The sequence below is a fragment of the Pongo abelii genome, chromosome 8 (genome assembly GCF_028885655.2).
Source record: "Pongo abelii isolate AG06213 chromosome 8, NHGRI_mPonAbe1-v2.0_pri, whole genome shotgun sequence".
Lineage (NCBI taxonomy): Eukaryota > Metazoa > Chordata > Mammalia > Primates > Hominidae > Pongo > Pongo abelii.
In genome coordinates, this window is record NC_071993.2 from 54,097,452 (window position 1) to 54,113,835 (window position 16,384).

General features: G+C 47.7%; 1 long non-coding RNA gene across 1 annotated transcript; it reads left to right on the forward strand.

Moving 5' to 3' along the window:
- The first annotated feature begins 267 nt into the window (after positions 1-267).
- On the forward strand, positions 268-2,770 carry LOC129048229 (uncharacterized). The gene is made up of 4 exons (XR_008510406.1): positions 268-384; positions 909-989; positions 1,080-1,140; positions 2,409-2,770. It is a non-coding gene; the product is annotated as an uncharacterized LOC129048229 (long non-coding RNA).
- The last annotated feature ends 13,614 nt before the right edge of the window (positions 2,771-16,384 follow it).

Below are 16,384 nucleotides of genomic sequence, written 5' to 3' on the forward strand. Positions count from 1 at the left end.
ATCGCGAGTGCGGAGGCTGCAAAGGCCCTGAGCTCTGGGAGCCCATGCTGTTTATTGGTGCTCAAACAAAAAACAGGTGGTGAGGATGTGGGGGTTGAAAGGAAACAGTGTATCTAGTGAATGAGAAACATATAGCTGCTTGAGATAACGGAAGTGCTAGAAGCAAGGAGCCAGCAAGTGTGGCAGACATGCAAGCCCTGCCTCAGCTTCTCTCCCAACACTCAGCTTTTCTCCCAACACAGGACCTTTTGGAGGTCACTTCTGGGGCCTTTGCTGAGCAGGCCACTCCTTGCTTCTCCTGCAGATAACAAGGTTTCCAGCATGATTATTGCTATGACCGATGGAACAATGATGAAACATCCATTTTTGGACACTCTCAAAGAAGTGAGTTCAGTTCGTATTTATCAGCATTTTGCTCCATGTATTTTGGTAATTAATACTCAATGCCTTCTTTCCCTTAAGCTGAAAGGGCTTGAAGCCTGGGGGCCACCATTTATACCCTGGGTGTGGCTGATTATAGGAAAGACCCAGTAATTCCAAACAGGTTAACCAGGCACCAATATGGAGCCTTGTGGTCAGGTTAGGGTTAGAGTACAGAAGGGTGTCCCAGACGGCTTTCCTATGGCCACCCCAAGAAGGGTCATCTAATCTGCCTCAAGTGAGTTGGGCCACCCCATGACTACTGCAGAAATGACAGCATGTTGTATAAATCCTACTAAACCAGAGGGGAGGGTGGAAGAGCTCCCCACTCCCTGAGAGTGGGCTGCTGGCTGGAGAAGGCTGTGGCCCTCAGAGCCTGGTATACTGCTGCCTCCAAAGCATGGGGGCAGGACGCTGTTCCCTGGGCCAGGGATCTGCTGCATGCTCACCCCTGGGCTGGGGGACCAAGCCAGCTCTGCTCTCTGTAGATAACAGCAATGGCAGGCAGTCCGGACCATGTGTTTGCAGTGGAGGATGGCTTCAAGGCCCTGAGAAGCACTGTTGATGCCGTGAGTGAGTGGAGGTGAGGGGGTGGGGGTCTGGCTCCTGTGGCCAGAAGCTCACTCTCCCTGCCTTGCCCTACCCCTCCTGTGTTCCAGCTCACGTCAGAGACCTGTCTTGAAGTGATGTCGGTGGAGTCTTCCTCTGTGTGTGTAGGAGGTGAGAGCTGCGGAGGCCCTGCGGTTGCCAAAGGGTGGTGTGCATGAGTGCATGTGTGTATGGAGTGTGTGCATTTGTTAGGTATGTGTGGGGGAGGATGTGTGTGGGGAGTGTGTGAGTGTGGTGTGTGTGGTGTGTATGTGTTTGGTGTGTGTGGTATGTGTGTATGTAGTTTGTGTGGGTGCAGTATGTGTAGTATGTGTGGGAAGTTGTGCTGTGGGAGGCTTGATGTGTGTGAAGTCTATGGGGAAGGGTAATATGTGGTGTGTGTGTTGTGTAAATGTGTGTGAGAGCTGTGTGTGGGGTGTGTATATGTGCTGTGAGTGTGGTGTGTGTGGGGTATGCATGAGTGATGCATCTTCTGTGTGTGTTGTGTTGTGGGTGTATGTGGTGTGGGAGCTGAGGAGGTATGTGTTGTATGTGTGTGGGGGTGTGAGTGTGTGTAGGGGGCATATATGCATGCGTGTGTGGGGTATGTGCAGTGTGTGGCATAAACTGGGGTGCTGTGGAAGTGTGTGGGAAGGGTACCTGGTACGTGGTGTCTAGTGTGTGAGTTTGTTGTGTGGAGGAGTCGGGAGTGTACTGCTTGTGTGTGTGGTGTGTGTGTGTACGGGATGCGTGGTGTGTGTTTGCTGTTTGTGGTATATGTGTGTTTACTATTTATGTGTGTCTGTGGTGTGTGTGTGTACAGTAGGACTAGAGTGTTTGGACATGTTGTGTGCGTCCATATGTGGGTGTCTACATGGGGATATCTTGTGCGTGTGGCATGTAGGGAAGGAAATGGTGTGATGGCATGTATATATATTTTGTGTGTGCATTCAGTGGGTGGTGGGTGTGTGTGCTGTGGCTGTGTGTGTATGGTGTATGTATACGTGTTTGCTGTTTATGTTGTGTGTGTGGGGTGTGCTGGGTGTGTATTGGGGGAGTGGGGAGTGTGTGGTGCGTGTGTGATGTGTGTGGGGTGTGTATGGGATGTGTGGTGTGTCTTTGGTATTTTTGGTGTATGTGTGTTTGCGATTTATGTGTGTGTGTGGTGTGTGGGTGTATGTGCTTTGGGTGTGTGGTGTGTGGTGTGATGTGTGTGGTATGGGGTGGGTTGAGTGTGTTTGTGGTCCAGTGTGTGTGGGTGGGTGGGTGTGGATGAGTGGCCCACATGGGTGTGAATGTGAGTGTCTATTGGTGTGGGGGGAGTATGCGGGGGTGGTGGTGTGAGTACCTGTGTACAATTAGTGTGTTGTAACCTCACAACAATAAGTTTAACTCTAAAGCAAGAAAAGACGTGTGAGAAGCTCTCAGGGAAACACCAGTAAATGGCATGGAGCAGCAGCTAACCCAGACCACAGGCCAGGAGCAGCCAGGGCTCCTCCCAGGAAGGCCAGGCAGGTGCAGAAGGTGAAATATCTGTATAATTTACCACATCAACAAAACCGGAAACAGCGACCAAGCGGTTATCTCAGGGGATGAAGAACAAGAAGTGGGGGCGTCAACATCCCACAGCACCCTGTGAGCAGAAGGAAACCTCCATAGCCCGACAAAGGCGTCCACACAAACACCCTCGGCTCACCTCAATCCCACAGGATCAATCCCAGCATCTGTCGCTACTGTCTGGAATGTGGCAAAGGTGACTTGCCATCTGGGGTCCCGGCATGGGTGGTGACAGCCTTGTGTGGTCCTCTGTGACGACCCCTGTCTGTCCTGACCTCCGCCTGCGCATGCTGGGACTCCTCATGGCCGGAAATTAAGCAACTACGGCTGCTGGAGAGGAAGAGAGCCTTGGGTGACTCTCTTCTATGGGGACAGCAAAAGGCTGGGTGCCGCTGGACCCAGAGCAGCAGCTGGGCTCTGGCTTCCCAGTTCCTCACTGCAGGGTGCCCTAGCAGTAGGCTGTTGGGACCGACACACGGTCCATGTCTGAGCTCTGCTCTCCATGGGCACATGACCAGAGCAAATAGTCCAATGTCAGCGAGCTCCAGAGGTGCCTCCCATGAACAGAAAGGACGCTGTCAGGCCTGTCGTGAGTCCCAAGGCACTGGGCTGTGCGGGGACTGGCGCAGGGCTGGGAGCTGGTAGGACCCAGAAACAGGAGCTGCGCTGACACTTCCATGATTGGTCCTGGGCTCTGTCCCCCACCCCGCCTCTCCCCGATGCAGAGCTGAGGGTGGGATTAGAGTAGAGAGCTCCCCTCCCCCTCGGGGTCTCTTTCTGCTGCTCCTGGTTTAAAGCTGCTCAGCCTTGCAGCCAGTGTGACAGCTGTGCTCCTCTGATGATGTCCCCTGGACATGCACAGGCTATGGCGTCTGAGCAGCCCTGTCAACCTGTCAACCCCAGGTGGGGATGTGAGTCGTCACTCCTTCCTGGAGGCAGCTGAGCCGAGGTGACAGGTCTCTTCTGCCCACCAGCTCAGCCCTCTGCCTCTGCCCATGTGGCCTGCAGTCACAGCCCTGACCTGTCAGCTGTCGGCTGAGTTGTGCAAAGCTGCCCCACGCGGAGGGTGACAGTCACAGGAGGGAAAGTCCAAGGCAGGAGCCTGAAACCCAAATGCAACAGAATGAGCCCTCTCAGCAGGCTGCCACCAAGAAGCCAGGAGGGCTCCAGGGAGCCCAGGAAGGAGGCCAGGGAGGGAGGCTCGCAGCCCAGACTCCCCCTGTTTAGCCCTGGGCCTCCTATCCAGCCTGGGAGAGGCCTCTGGTGGCCTCACTGCTCCAGGCCCATCCTGAGCCCATCCCCCACACATGGCTGGAGGGTTTTGACAGGCACCTCCCTCTCCAGCCTGGCAGGTGTCTGAGGCTCTTAGCAGGACCCCCAGGCCCTCCAGGGGCCACTCCCTGTTCTGGGCGCCCTGTGCAGAGGTGGGACCAGGTGGAGCATAGGCACTCTGCAAGCCTTGCCTCACCTCGAAGGGCCGAGCCCACCTGTCCTTCACAGCCTTGTTCATAGGGCACCTCGTCCTGGAAGCCTTCCCTGATGACCAGCCCCTCTGACTCCCTGCAGCCCAAGGGCTTGGTCTGTCCCTCTCATCAGTCACTTGTCACCCAGGATGTATCATGACTTCTGGTTGTCTATGTCTAAGCATAATTTTCTTATTTAGTTCTTTGGTTTTCTTCCACCCTTTATTGTTGAAATTTTCAAACCTATAGGTGAGTGGAAAGGATTGTGCAATGAACACAAACACACCTCTATCCACCACTGGGATTTTACAATGAATGTTCTCCCATGCTCCTTTGTCTCTCCTTCTCTCTCTCTTTTCATCCATCCACGTTGCAAAAAAAAAAAAAAAATGCTTGCAATACATAGAATACATAGTCCTAACACAGCCTAGAATGTAATTTGCAACCACCCTGACTGTGAAGCTTTGGGGCAGCCCTCAGTCCTGCTCAGGGTGGCCAAGTTGGGCTCACCAAGGGGTGCAGGCCACAGGCCCAGTTGCTCCCTCCCGGGCACACTGAGCCCAGGTCTGGCTGGCCAGGGCCCTTTGGACACCTGAGCGAGGGAGATGTTGAGAGTGCTGCCTGATAACATCAGATTTGGAAGCAGCTGCTGTCAGTCTTAGTGGTGGGAGAGGACCCGATGCTTACCCTGAGTGGGGCCAGGTCTGGTTGCTCAGCACAGGGTGCCTAGCTGGCCTTTCCTGCTCTCTCACAGCCTCAGTGCCCCAACCAGGCCCAGGGTTTTCCGATGACAGCATAGTATCCATCAAGTGGGTGCCCACGAGGGCTGGGCTGGCACCTTGAGCAGGAGGAGCAGTCCAGGCCCAGCCGGCTGATGTCAGCAGTCAGTGTGCGGGGCCTTGGAGTGAGGTGGGCCTGGGAGCTCCTCATCTGAGGAGCATGGTTCCCTAGGTCCCAGCCAGGAGCTGACACGGAGAAACACAAACCCACTGAGGCCTGCATTTCCCATTTCCCAAGAAAGCTAGAAATCTGGATATTTAGGGGAAATGTTGAGGCTTTTAACTGTGAGCCCCCATTTTTGAAAATACTTGAAAGCCTCAGAAAGCATGTCGGCAGGCCAGCTTCACCCACAGCCCGCCTTGAAGGTGTGACGCTGCAGGAAAGCAGGAAGCAGGGTTCAGAGGAAGCTTTCCTTGGGTGCATGGACCGGGGGCACCCCAGGCATCAGCAGGGATTGGAATGTGCGGGGCCAGGGCCAGGAGGCAGGGGTGGAGGCCAATGCCCTTGGCAGCTGCAGACCTGTGGGAACCCCGGCTGGCTCCTGGGGACAGCCCCACCTGCATGTGTCCCCTATGGTGTTTGTCTCAGGGCAGCAGCCACAATGGTGGAAGGACACACTCCCTGAGCCTCAGGGTGGGTGCCCGTGGTCCTTGCTGGATCAGGAAGAGCAGGAGATGAGGAATCACCTGTAGGTCTCTGGAATCGCAGCTAAAACAGGACTTCTGTGATGGATTCCCCTGAGCAGGGTTGTAGGTGCCTCACCTGTCCTACCCGAGTCCTGGCCCTGCCCCTGCCCCTGTGGGTGTCCTGCTTGCCATAGGGACACAGAAAGACAGGGAGGAGAGACCCCGAGTGTTCAGCAGCTCTGAAGGAGGCATCCAGGCCTGGGTGCCCAGCTGAGGCATGAGACATGGTGTCTTCAGGCAGCCTTGTGGCTCCACTTACACCTCACATCAGGGAGGGCCTGGCTGAGTGCACCGCCTGCACCCCTGGGGCCTGAGGGAGCACCACAGGTTTCAGGGCAGGATTAGCACTCTGAGCCTGCCCTATGCAAGGACCAAGGCCTTTCCTGAGTGTGTTGGTTCAGGGATGGTAGGGAGAGGGTCCTTGAGTGTGCTCAAGGCCCAGCTGCCTCCCCCTGGACCCTCAGTGATACCAGATGAAGATTTGACCCAGTGGACACATAGATGTTGGTCAGACACTGCTCCTTCCTTACAGGAGCCTCTGCGAATTGAGTTTTGGGAGAGGATCTCCAGGAATAGGGAGGTCAGAGGAGAGGCAGCCCTCCACTCTTCCACATTCAACCTTTTGAATGTTGTCCTTGCAGAATCCTACCATGTGATTATTCATGGAAATGGCTTTCAGAATCTAAAGAAACAGGATGAAGTTATTTGCAGATTTATCTTCAATGAAAGCACTATCATTGGTAAGTTGTCTCCTTGGTGCCTCTGAGTCACGTATTTCCCACACAATGCTGCCTTTCCCCACAGCCAGCCAAGCCTCCCAGCCCTTGCCAACCATGCCTCCCAGCCCTTGCCAACCATTCCCTGGGGACCCTGTGGTGTTAGAGGCCATGAGGACAAGTGGAAGGAGGCACTGGGAAGGCCGCCACCCCTCCCTTCATCTGCCAAGTGGAGAAGTAACAAATCCACCTGTGCCTCAAGAGCATCTCACATCAGGGCTTTCTGCTCAGTGAGGCTGGGTTTAGGACTGGGTCTGCGATCACAGCTGCATCTGCCCACCTTAGCCTCAGTTTCCCCTTCCCTTGAGAGCCCAGGACCCAAAGCCCACAAGGCTACTCCTGGGAAATGGTGGCAGCCCCGGAGGTCTGAGCCTGCCTGGCCAGGTGCACCAGTAGCTTGCCCAGAGGGGTATGTTTACCTTGTACTGAGGGAGGATGCCAGCCTGTAGGCCTGGGCCGGGGAATCCTGGTTCAGGCACACATTGCCTATGTCACCTTGACCAGATGAGTGTTCTACTCTGAGCCTCTATTTTCTCAATTTAATGTGGAGCCAATATAGTGCTGGTTGTGTATCCTTTAACTGAAATGCTTGGGACCACAAATATTTTAGTTTTTAGATTTTTTTCAGGTTATGAGATGTGTGCATTATGCTTATGTTTCAGCATCCCTAATCCTAAAATTTGAAATCTGAAATTCTCTAATGAGCATTTCTTTTGAACCTAATGTTGGTGCTCAAGAAATGTCAGATTTTGAAGCATTTTGGGTGTGGATTTTCATATTTTAGATGGTCAGCCACAGTTGTACCTAACTAAGCAAAATCATATGCGTAGAGCAGTTGGTTCATGGAAGGGCTATAGCATTTTTTTGAATGTTTCCTGTTATTTGGCAATAATTAGGCATCAGGGGACCTCTGTCATGGTGGAATGGCCTGAGGAAGCACATAGTTCAGGCAGACACTGTGCCCTGGGTGCTGGGGGTGGGGTGTGCTCTTCCCCACTGAGCGCCTCGGGTGCAGTTAGATTTTTGCATCCTCCTTGATCTTCCCAGGTGGCCCCTTGATACATTCATTTGATCTGATGATAGTATGTTCACTGACATCTAATTTCAGGGCCATGTGGTAATCCCAGGATGACTTCTCTTCCCCCAAGAGGCTTCTTGACCATTTTCTTCCTTTCCATGTGTACATAGGAAGGGGCTGGGCCTGTCATCTCCACATTCCCACTCATCAGCATTGTGTGGATGGTCTCAGGGAATTCGGTTTTCATTGGGTTATACTTTCTCAGGAGTGTCTTAGGGACTGAGCAGCCCCTTTCTAAGGAAAGCTAACGCTTATTGAGCACTTATGTCAGATTTTGTGCCAAGTGCCTTATGCACACTATCTCCCTGAATCCTCAAAGCAGCCTTACAGAAATTCCTTTGTATGTGTCAACCTAAATAACAAACAGACAAGGGCTCTTTACAAGAAAATGATGTTCATCCAAGAATGGGGCATCACAATGGGAATACTCATGCCATAGTAAACTACATGCATATGCAAGAAGGTTAGATTTTACAGGAGATGTGAGAAGGATTACATAATTGTTTGAGTTAATTCTTCTTGGCTGCTAAGATCAATAATAATAGAGGTGACCCCAATGTGAGGTTGCATGGGCAGTTGCGGGTCAGATGTCCTTGCAGAAGTATTTTTTGTGTAAGGTTGCAATGGTCTTTGCACAAGGTTGTAGTTTTGTAGAGATTTGTGATAGTTTTTGTTATCAGGTATCGAAGCATGTGAATCTTCTCTTCATAAACTTCCCCAATTCAGCTTGTCAGTATTTTTTTGTTGTTTTTTTAACATGTTAACTCCGTTTTGATTCTGACAACTTTCACAATTTCTCCCTTTTGATCAAGATCTTTCTGCAAACACCTCACTAATCAATCATTCTATAATTAGGTTTTGACTGTCCCTGGATAATGGGATGGGCCTGTCCTGGTTGCAGGTCTTGGTCCATTTTGGAGGGGGGCAATTGGCAACTAGGAGTAAGTGTCAAACCCTTTTAGTCACATTTGACCTTTAAAGGATGTTTGAAAGGAGTGACTCTCGGGCTAAGTCTATTTTGAGTCCATTATTAAGTTCAATTTTGTGAGTTCCATAGTCTTTTGCTGTTATCTCAAAGTGATGGGCTAGCATTACGGTTACAAGTTGGACTTCTGCAAAAATTTAACAAGTAACATATAAAAAGTTTAAAAATGGAAAATACAGTTTGCATAATAGTTTTGATCCATGAACCTAGGCTTAAAGGCAACTGTATTAGTTTGTTCTCATGCTGCTAATAAAGACATACTTGAGACTGGGTAAGTTATAAAGGAAGGAGGTTTAATGGATTCATAGCTCCACTTGGCCGGGGAGGTCTCACAATCATGCTGGAGGAGCAAGAGACATCTTACATGGTGATAGGCAAGAGAGAATGAGAGCCAAGCCAAAGGAGAAACCCCATATAAAACCATCAGGTCTCCTAAGACTTATTCACTACCACCAGAGCAGCATGGAGGAATCCGCCCCCATGATTCAATTATCTCCCACCGGGTCCCTCCTATAACAAGTGGGAATTATGGGAGCTACAATTCAAGATGAGATTTGGGTAGGGACACAGCCAAACCACATCAATAACCCACTGAATGAATCAAATGATCATAAGAAGTTAGGTGAGATCTGTTTTAACCATGTGGCCTGTTTTCTTACTTTGTGTATGTTGGTATTGACTTTCCAAGAGGAATTTATCCAGGTATGGCATGTAGTATTAGCAATAGTACAGACATTTTCTTATTTAACCAATGTATACCAAAGATCTCTTAGGTCAGGTTCTGTCAACTTACAAACAAAAGGTAGTAACTGTGAAATTTCAATTACTCCATTATCTTGCCAAATTAGAAAGGTAGCCTTAAGGAGTGTAGGAGTCTCATTATACTATGGAGTCTTTTCCAATGTCTTGAAAAAAGCTGTCTATAGTGTGCAAAGGTCAACTTCTTATCCTGATTTGCAGTTTGTCTCTGGTCATGGCATCAAACGGTTTGGTAAACTTTATTTTTTATTTTATTTTATTTTATTTTTTTGAGATGGAGTCACGCTCTGTCACCCAGGCTGGAGTGCAGTGGCACGACCAGGTTCATGCCATTCTCCTGCCTCAGCCTCCTGAGTAGCTAGGACTACAGGTGCGTGCCACCACACCCGGCTAATTTTTTTTGTATTTTTTAGTAGAGATGGGGTTTCACCATGTTAGCCAGGATGGTCTCAATCTCCTGACCTCATGATCCACCCGCCTCGGCCTCCCAAAGTGCTGGGATTACAGGCGTGAGCCACCATAAACTTTTTATGTGGCCCATACATCAGGCACAAGGCTGGTTTCTTAAAACTCATCTAGTTTCAGCTTACAGGGCTTTTGGAACAGAACAATTTTCCATTTATAGTAATTCCATGGAAGAAGGCTGGATTGGTGGAACATAGAAGAATTTGGGATGTGGTCTACTCTATAGACAGATAACAAGAACTTGGACAACAACTGACTACAAATGCTTTTTGAGTAGAATCCAAAAAACTTAGAATAGCCATGGTTAAAAATCTGATAAAAGTTCACAACGGACAAGAAAATTTAGTTGTTTCCATTACCTGCAGGAATTTAAGATATTAACCATAATCATGACTGACAGCATCATATCACAAGTATCAGACTTATAAATTTCATATAATCTTTAGAATACTCACATCAATAACATAGCCATATAAATACAACTTTAAAGAACTTTTAACATAACAACCAAAATTATGACTGATAATATATTAGATTTTGCTTTATAATTTTTAGAACATTCCTATCAATAACCTACCCATAAATGTGACTAAAAGAAGATGTAGCCTCACTTCTCATTTGACAATGCTTGTCATATAATTTACCAAATAAGCCTAATCATTTAATACCTCTATAAATTAAAAGATATCTTCTTTGGTATTCTCCAGGGGCCCAGCTGGAAAATCTCAAAGTTAATTGTAGTTCAAAAAGACTTAATTTAGAATTTTGATCCAGGAGAAGCTCACCAAAAATATCAAGAGATTCAAAGCCCTAGGTCAAAATAGAATCACAGGTCACTGTTAAATAATAGTCATTCATTTAACTCGAGTGATTATCAGGAAACTTCAAAAGCAATACAGAAAGTTACAAATATTTTAAAACCTTAACCTGTTCAAAGCTCAGTTTTCTTAAGTAATCAAAAATTTAATAAAGACAACACAGAAAATTATCTTGGTAAAATATAAATATATAAATTGTTTGTCTTTTAGGTCAGTTACCAAAAGTTAAAAAAAAATCTCCTGCAATGTAATTGCTTCTTCTCATGGGAAGCCTGTTCAGTCTTGGAATTGAACCTGATGAAAGGGTCCTTAAATTCAATTAGAGATAAAAGAATATATCCAAGGGTTATGAGTGTACACTTATATTATAGAAGAGTATAAACAAGAAGACTAGTACCTTGAGCAGAGGAATATAGAGCTCTTAGATAAAGTAAAACCACGTGAAGTTTCTTGGTAACATGGAACAATTCAGACATATCAAGAAAAGCCAAGAGTACATAATCTAGTTATATCGGCGGAAAACATTGCTTTTCTTGGCCTTCAAGGTAAACATTATAGTGCCAGGCCATAAAAGCCGAGTTAGAACTGGAGGAAAAAAGTTAGAACAGCTGATGAAAAAGTTGGAGAAGAGAGTTATCACCTCAGCCAACCAAAAAGCTGTAACTTTTTGGAGGAAGGGAGTAGGAGTGCTACAGACTATGGTGTATGGCCTGCAAACCATGTGCAGTGGGATGCAGCAGAAATTGAACTTCTGAAATAAGAATCTGAGGAAAATAAATACCTTATTAAATAAATACCATTTATTTGTTTACCTTATAATAAATAAAATTACCTTTTTATTTAATAAATAAATAAATTTTATACCTTAATGAATAAAATTACCATTCTTCATGAAAAAGATTGCATTCCTTACCTGAAACTGGGGAAATTAAATGGATCTCAGGAAAAAATGTGCCAGGAATAGAAACTGCAGTTTAGAAGATGGCTGTTAAAGAAAACAGAAGTCAGAATTAAAAATCAAAACCTCTGGCAATTTTACTAATAGCAAATCAATATTTTAAGAAAACTTTGGTGTTCTAATATAGGAGACCAATTTTTTAGTTTAGTATTACTGTATTTTTAATATCAGAGCTCAATCTTTATGAAGACTTATAAATAATTTTATTCTGATTATTACCAAGTCAATTACATGCAAAAATTTTTTCATCAATTTACCCCCCACAAATATTTTTGTTTTTGTTGCATTTGCTTTTGGGTTCTTGGTCATGAAGTCTTTGCCTAAGCCAATGTCTAGAAGGGTTTTTCTGATGTTATCTTCTAGGATTTTTATAGTTTCAGGTCTTAATTTAAGTCTTTGATTCATCTTGAGTTGATTTTTGTATAAGTTGAGAGATGAGGATCCAGTTTTATTCTTCTGCCTGGTGGCTTGCCAATTATCCCAGCACCATTTGTTGAATAGGGTGTCCTTTCCCCACTTTATGCTTTCGTTTGCTTTGTCAAAGATCAGTTGGCTGTAAGTATTTGTGTTTATTTCTGGATTCTCTATTCTGTTCCATTGGTCTATGTGCCTATTTTTATAACAGTACCATGCTATTTTGGTGACTATAGCCATGGGTATAGTTTGAAGTTGGGTAATGTGATTCCTCCAGATTTGTTCTTTTTGCTTAGTCTTGCTTTGGCCATGTGGGCTTTTTTGGTTCCATATGACTTACAGACACATGGAACCAAATGAATATCATTGTTCACAGATATTTTAACCCAGGTGTGCAGATCAAACAAATATTTAATTAGGCGTGCAGAACTAAAAGTGAATTTGCCAGAAAAGACATGCCTCACAAACAAATGTAAATTATGTAGAAACTAGGGTGCTCAAATCAGAAAAACATTTGCCATTATACCAGAAAGAATTTACTGGAAAAGACAAAAAATTGCTATCATTTCAGGAGGGATGTAAGGTCTTTGGCTTACGGTGGCCTTATCCAAATCAGATGCTGAATGAAGTCAAGAGCTTCCACCCAAAAGTAGGAGGCTCAGCCTGAGAGAAGACTCTCCAGGGCAGAAAAAGCAAGTCACAGAAACAGGGAGCTCCAAGGGCTCAAGTGAGGACTGCACACCAGTTCCAAGAATGGCTGATTTCTTCCAGTAGTGGTCCTACTCCAGGTCCTACTTCTGGAAACCATTTATGTCAACCTGAACAACAGAGAGTTTCTCTCTAAAAGAAAACAATATCTTTTCAGGAACAGTGCCCGGCACTGGGAATATGTGTGCCATAGTAATGTGCATAATCAGGGAGGTAAAAGAAGACAAAGGCTTTTAAAGGAGAAATGAAGATTAAGGAATTGTTTTGAGACCGTTACTCTTGCCTAAAAAGATCAGTAACAAGGGTGACACTAGTCCAAGGCTGGACAGGCAGTTCTTGGGCACATGTTCCCGTGGAAGTTTTTTTTTGTGTTAAGTCTGCAGTGGCTTTTGTGCAAGGTTGTGGTTTTTGCAAAGTCTTTTGTGATATTTTTGTTACCAGGCATATAGGCATAAAACCCTCTCTTTGTAGCCTTTCTTAGCCCTATTTGTCATGGATTTTATTTTATTTTTTAACACAAATGACTTCATTTCAGTTCTGACAACTTTCCCGTATGGATGGAGAACTAGAGAGAAGCATGATAGAAGAGCCTGCCCAGGGCCATACAATTCATGTTGCAGGGCAGGAAAGCAGACCCAGGTGATCTGCCTGCCCTACCAGGGCCTTCTGCCTCCCTGTGGTGGCAGCTCCTGGGAAAGGGGGTACCCAGCCTACCTCCATGAAGGGCATTCAGCTGCCTCCTCTGTGGGCCTGTGGGTGTACTGGCTTCCCACCCCCTGGAGGTTACCATCTACCTCTCCATACACAGGCCAGCACCGACGTCTCACAGTGGGCAGCCCATGCCACAGCTTTGAGCATCTGCGTAGATGGCCATTCTGCTCCTGGTTGATGGCTTATCCAGGAGTAAAAGGAAGCCTTTTTTAAAAAAAAATAATTGAGAACAACCTTTAAACCTATTTTCACTATTAGGAAGATATCCCCGGAAAATGTCCCTGGAGCGTTGGCCACCACTGAACATGTCTCCCCTGCACCCCCCACTAGATGGCAGCGTGCCTTCCTTGGCGGCTGATGCCAGCCTAGAGGTGCGGGTCAGGGAGAGACTTCCCTCTGTCCTGCATATGTCCCTATGGGGAAGCAGGGGCAGAGCCTGGTTCTGGCTTCTGGGAAGTGCCTGGATATGATTTTTGTCAACCAAAATAACAAACAGAGAGAGTGTCTCTAAACAGAAGTGTTATTTATTCAGGAATAGGGCATGGAAAACACATGCCAGAGTAAACTATGTGCATATTTAGGGAGGTGAAAAAAAAACAGAGAAAGGTTTTCAAAGGAAAATAAGGAGGATGCCGTAATTGTTTTGAAATCATCCTTGGCAAAAACATCGATACCACAGGTTCTGGCAGTCCTAGGTTGGCCAGGCAGTTGCTGGCCCTGGGAAGCCGGGGTCCTGGCAGCCAAGCCCAGTGGGTAGAGAGCTGGAGCCAGGCCAGCAGGCAGATGCAGCAGGGCCCACGCCCTCCCCCACACTTCAGGAGACATGAAAAGGGTGTGGGCTCAGGATGAGAAGGTTCTATGTCTACATGTTACGGAACTCTCCTGAGCCCACCACGCTCCCACAAAAAATGAATAAATAAATATATAAATACATAAAAATTGGGAAACAAAATTACAGACTTAAAACAAACAAACCCAGTTACCTCCTCAGGCTTCCCCCTTTTGGTAAATGGTGTCACTGTCCACCCGGTTGTTCTGGTCAAACACTCAAAAGTCATCTTTGACTCCTCCGAGCTTCCTCTTCACATCCATCCCACCAGCAAGTCCTGTTGCCTCCATGTGCAAAATATATCCTGGATCTGCCCAACCTGGACAGATTCACTGCACAAGAAATAATACCCCGACCCCTTTCCAGGGCCCACGAGGTCCTGCCCCCTGTCCTGGGTCACCACTTTCCCTCCTTGACAAGGTCAGCGAGTCACTGCCCAGGGCATTGGCACATGATCTTTGCCTGGCTGGCTCCTCATCTTTTTAATCTCAGCTGAAATGTCATCTCTTCAGAGAGAATTTATTATTCACGGAAGTTTTCAACAGTGTACAAAATAACAAGAATTGTGCCATGAACCTACTTTCAATAGTTCTCAACCTGCCCCCACCTGCTTTCCTTGGAACCCTTACCACAGAGTATTTTGAAGCAAATCCCTGGTCTTGCATTATTTCATGTTCCTGTAGACCAGAAATTGTGGCTCTACAAGATAGGAGAAGTCACGCATAATGAAGCAGCTGTCCCTGCCCCTCTGGTCCCCTCACCTCCTCTGGTCATGGACATCACAGCACGTTGCACTCTCTGTCATCTGTTTTGTCCTGTTTTTTTTTTTTTTTTTTTTTTTAAATTTTGTTTTCTGTGTCCCATGCAATCTCTAAATGTGAGTCCCTTGAGAGCAGGGACTCTGCCTGCCTGTTCCTGTTACACAGCAGAGCACTGCACAGGGCCTGGGTATGGTGGGTGCTCACAGGGGTCTCTGTAAGAGGAAGGCAGATCCCAGATGCTGGTCCTGGGCCACGGGGTCAGCTCTGCATGCTGAAGACAAACATGGGGAGAGACACTGGTCAGACGTGTGCATCGACATTCTTTCCATGTCATTTCCTTTTAGATGAACATCCAATTAGGATGGACAAGACTTCCAAAACTTGCCCTGGACCAAAGATAGAAAAACCTGGCAGAAGGCCCTATAGGGTAGGAGGCCAGGGGGTCAGGGTTGGACACTGTAAGGTGTACAGAATGTGGATGCCACCCTCGCACTGGGGCCACATGTGTCTGCCACTGGGCTAAGGGCACCCTCCCCACCTTCTATTGTTGGTGGCCCCCAAGGTATTCAGGGTTCTGCAGTGTCCTAGGGTCTGTGAGGAGGGCAGGATGCAGGAGATGATTGCCCGAGGAATGGTACCTTTGCTCCAGGTTGCCTCTCAGAGTTAAGCCAACAGACTGTAAATACAGAAAAGCCAGAATGATGACACCAAGCAGCGGTCCCTGGTCATTTAAGACACAGTCACGATGGCATGAGACACCAAGCAGCGGTCCCTGGTCATTTAAGACACAGTCACGATGGCATGAGACCCCATGCAGAGCCCCTCACTGCCTGACCCACTTACCCTTTAGTCATCATTGCTGAGTTTACCTGCAAGTGTTTGGGGAATGACCTCTCATTACCCATGCTGTCCACTGGCCAAGGGCAAGAACTGCATCTTTCTGGGCTGGCTCTCACCATCTGTGTTTTCTGTGCTTTAGGGAGTACTTTATTGAAGTCAGCTTGAACAACGGCAAAACATTCTTCAAGAGCAATGTCAGCGTCACCAGCACCACACGTGTGAGTACCAGCATGGGGCTGCTAACACGTATGAGGACTGTCCCGGGCCTCTGCACTAGAAGGAGATATACCCTGGGGAGCACAGAAAGGGCAGACAGTTCCCAGGCAGTCCCAGAAGGTAGCGTGTGCAGCAGGCACCTGAGGCTGTTCCAGCCCGGCTTCCAGCTGGCACAGGTGGTTGAAGCTGGGAGGCTGTCTGCCAGGAGCCAGAGTCCAGCACCTCTTGGGTGTCCAGCTTCTCCACATGGACCTGCCAGGCCCAGGAGCTCTGGAGGATTCCACACACTGCCATCAGGGTGCATGTGCCGCTGAACTAACTGGTGCCCCAGCTGCTGATCTGGTCCTGAATCTGCTCATGACCCTGGCCCCCGAGCCTGCCTGGTTGTAACCTGCTGTCATTGTCCAGATGCCTTGAACCTCCTTTCTGCCTCTCCTCCTTTCTCGGGCCCCTGAGATGTCCCTCTCTGCTCCCTCACCGAGTCCTGCATTTCGTCCCCTCCTGCTGCTGAAGGGGAGGCTCTGGGCACTGGGACCCGGGCTCAGCTCCGAGAGGGCCCTGGGAATGGAGGT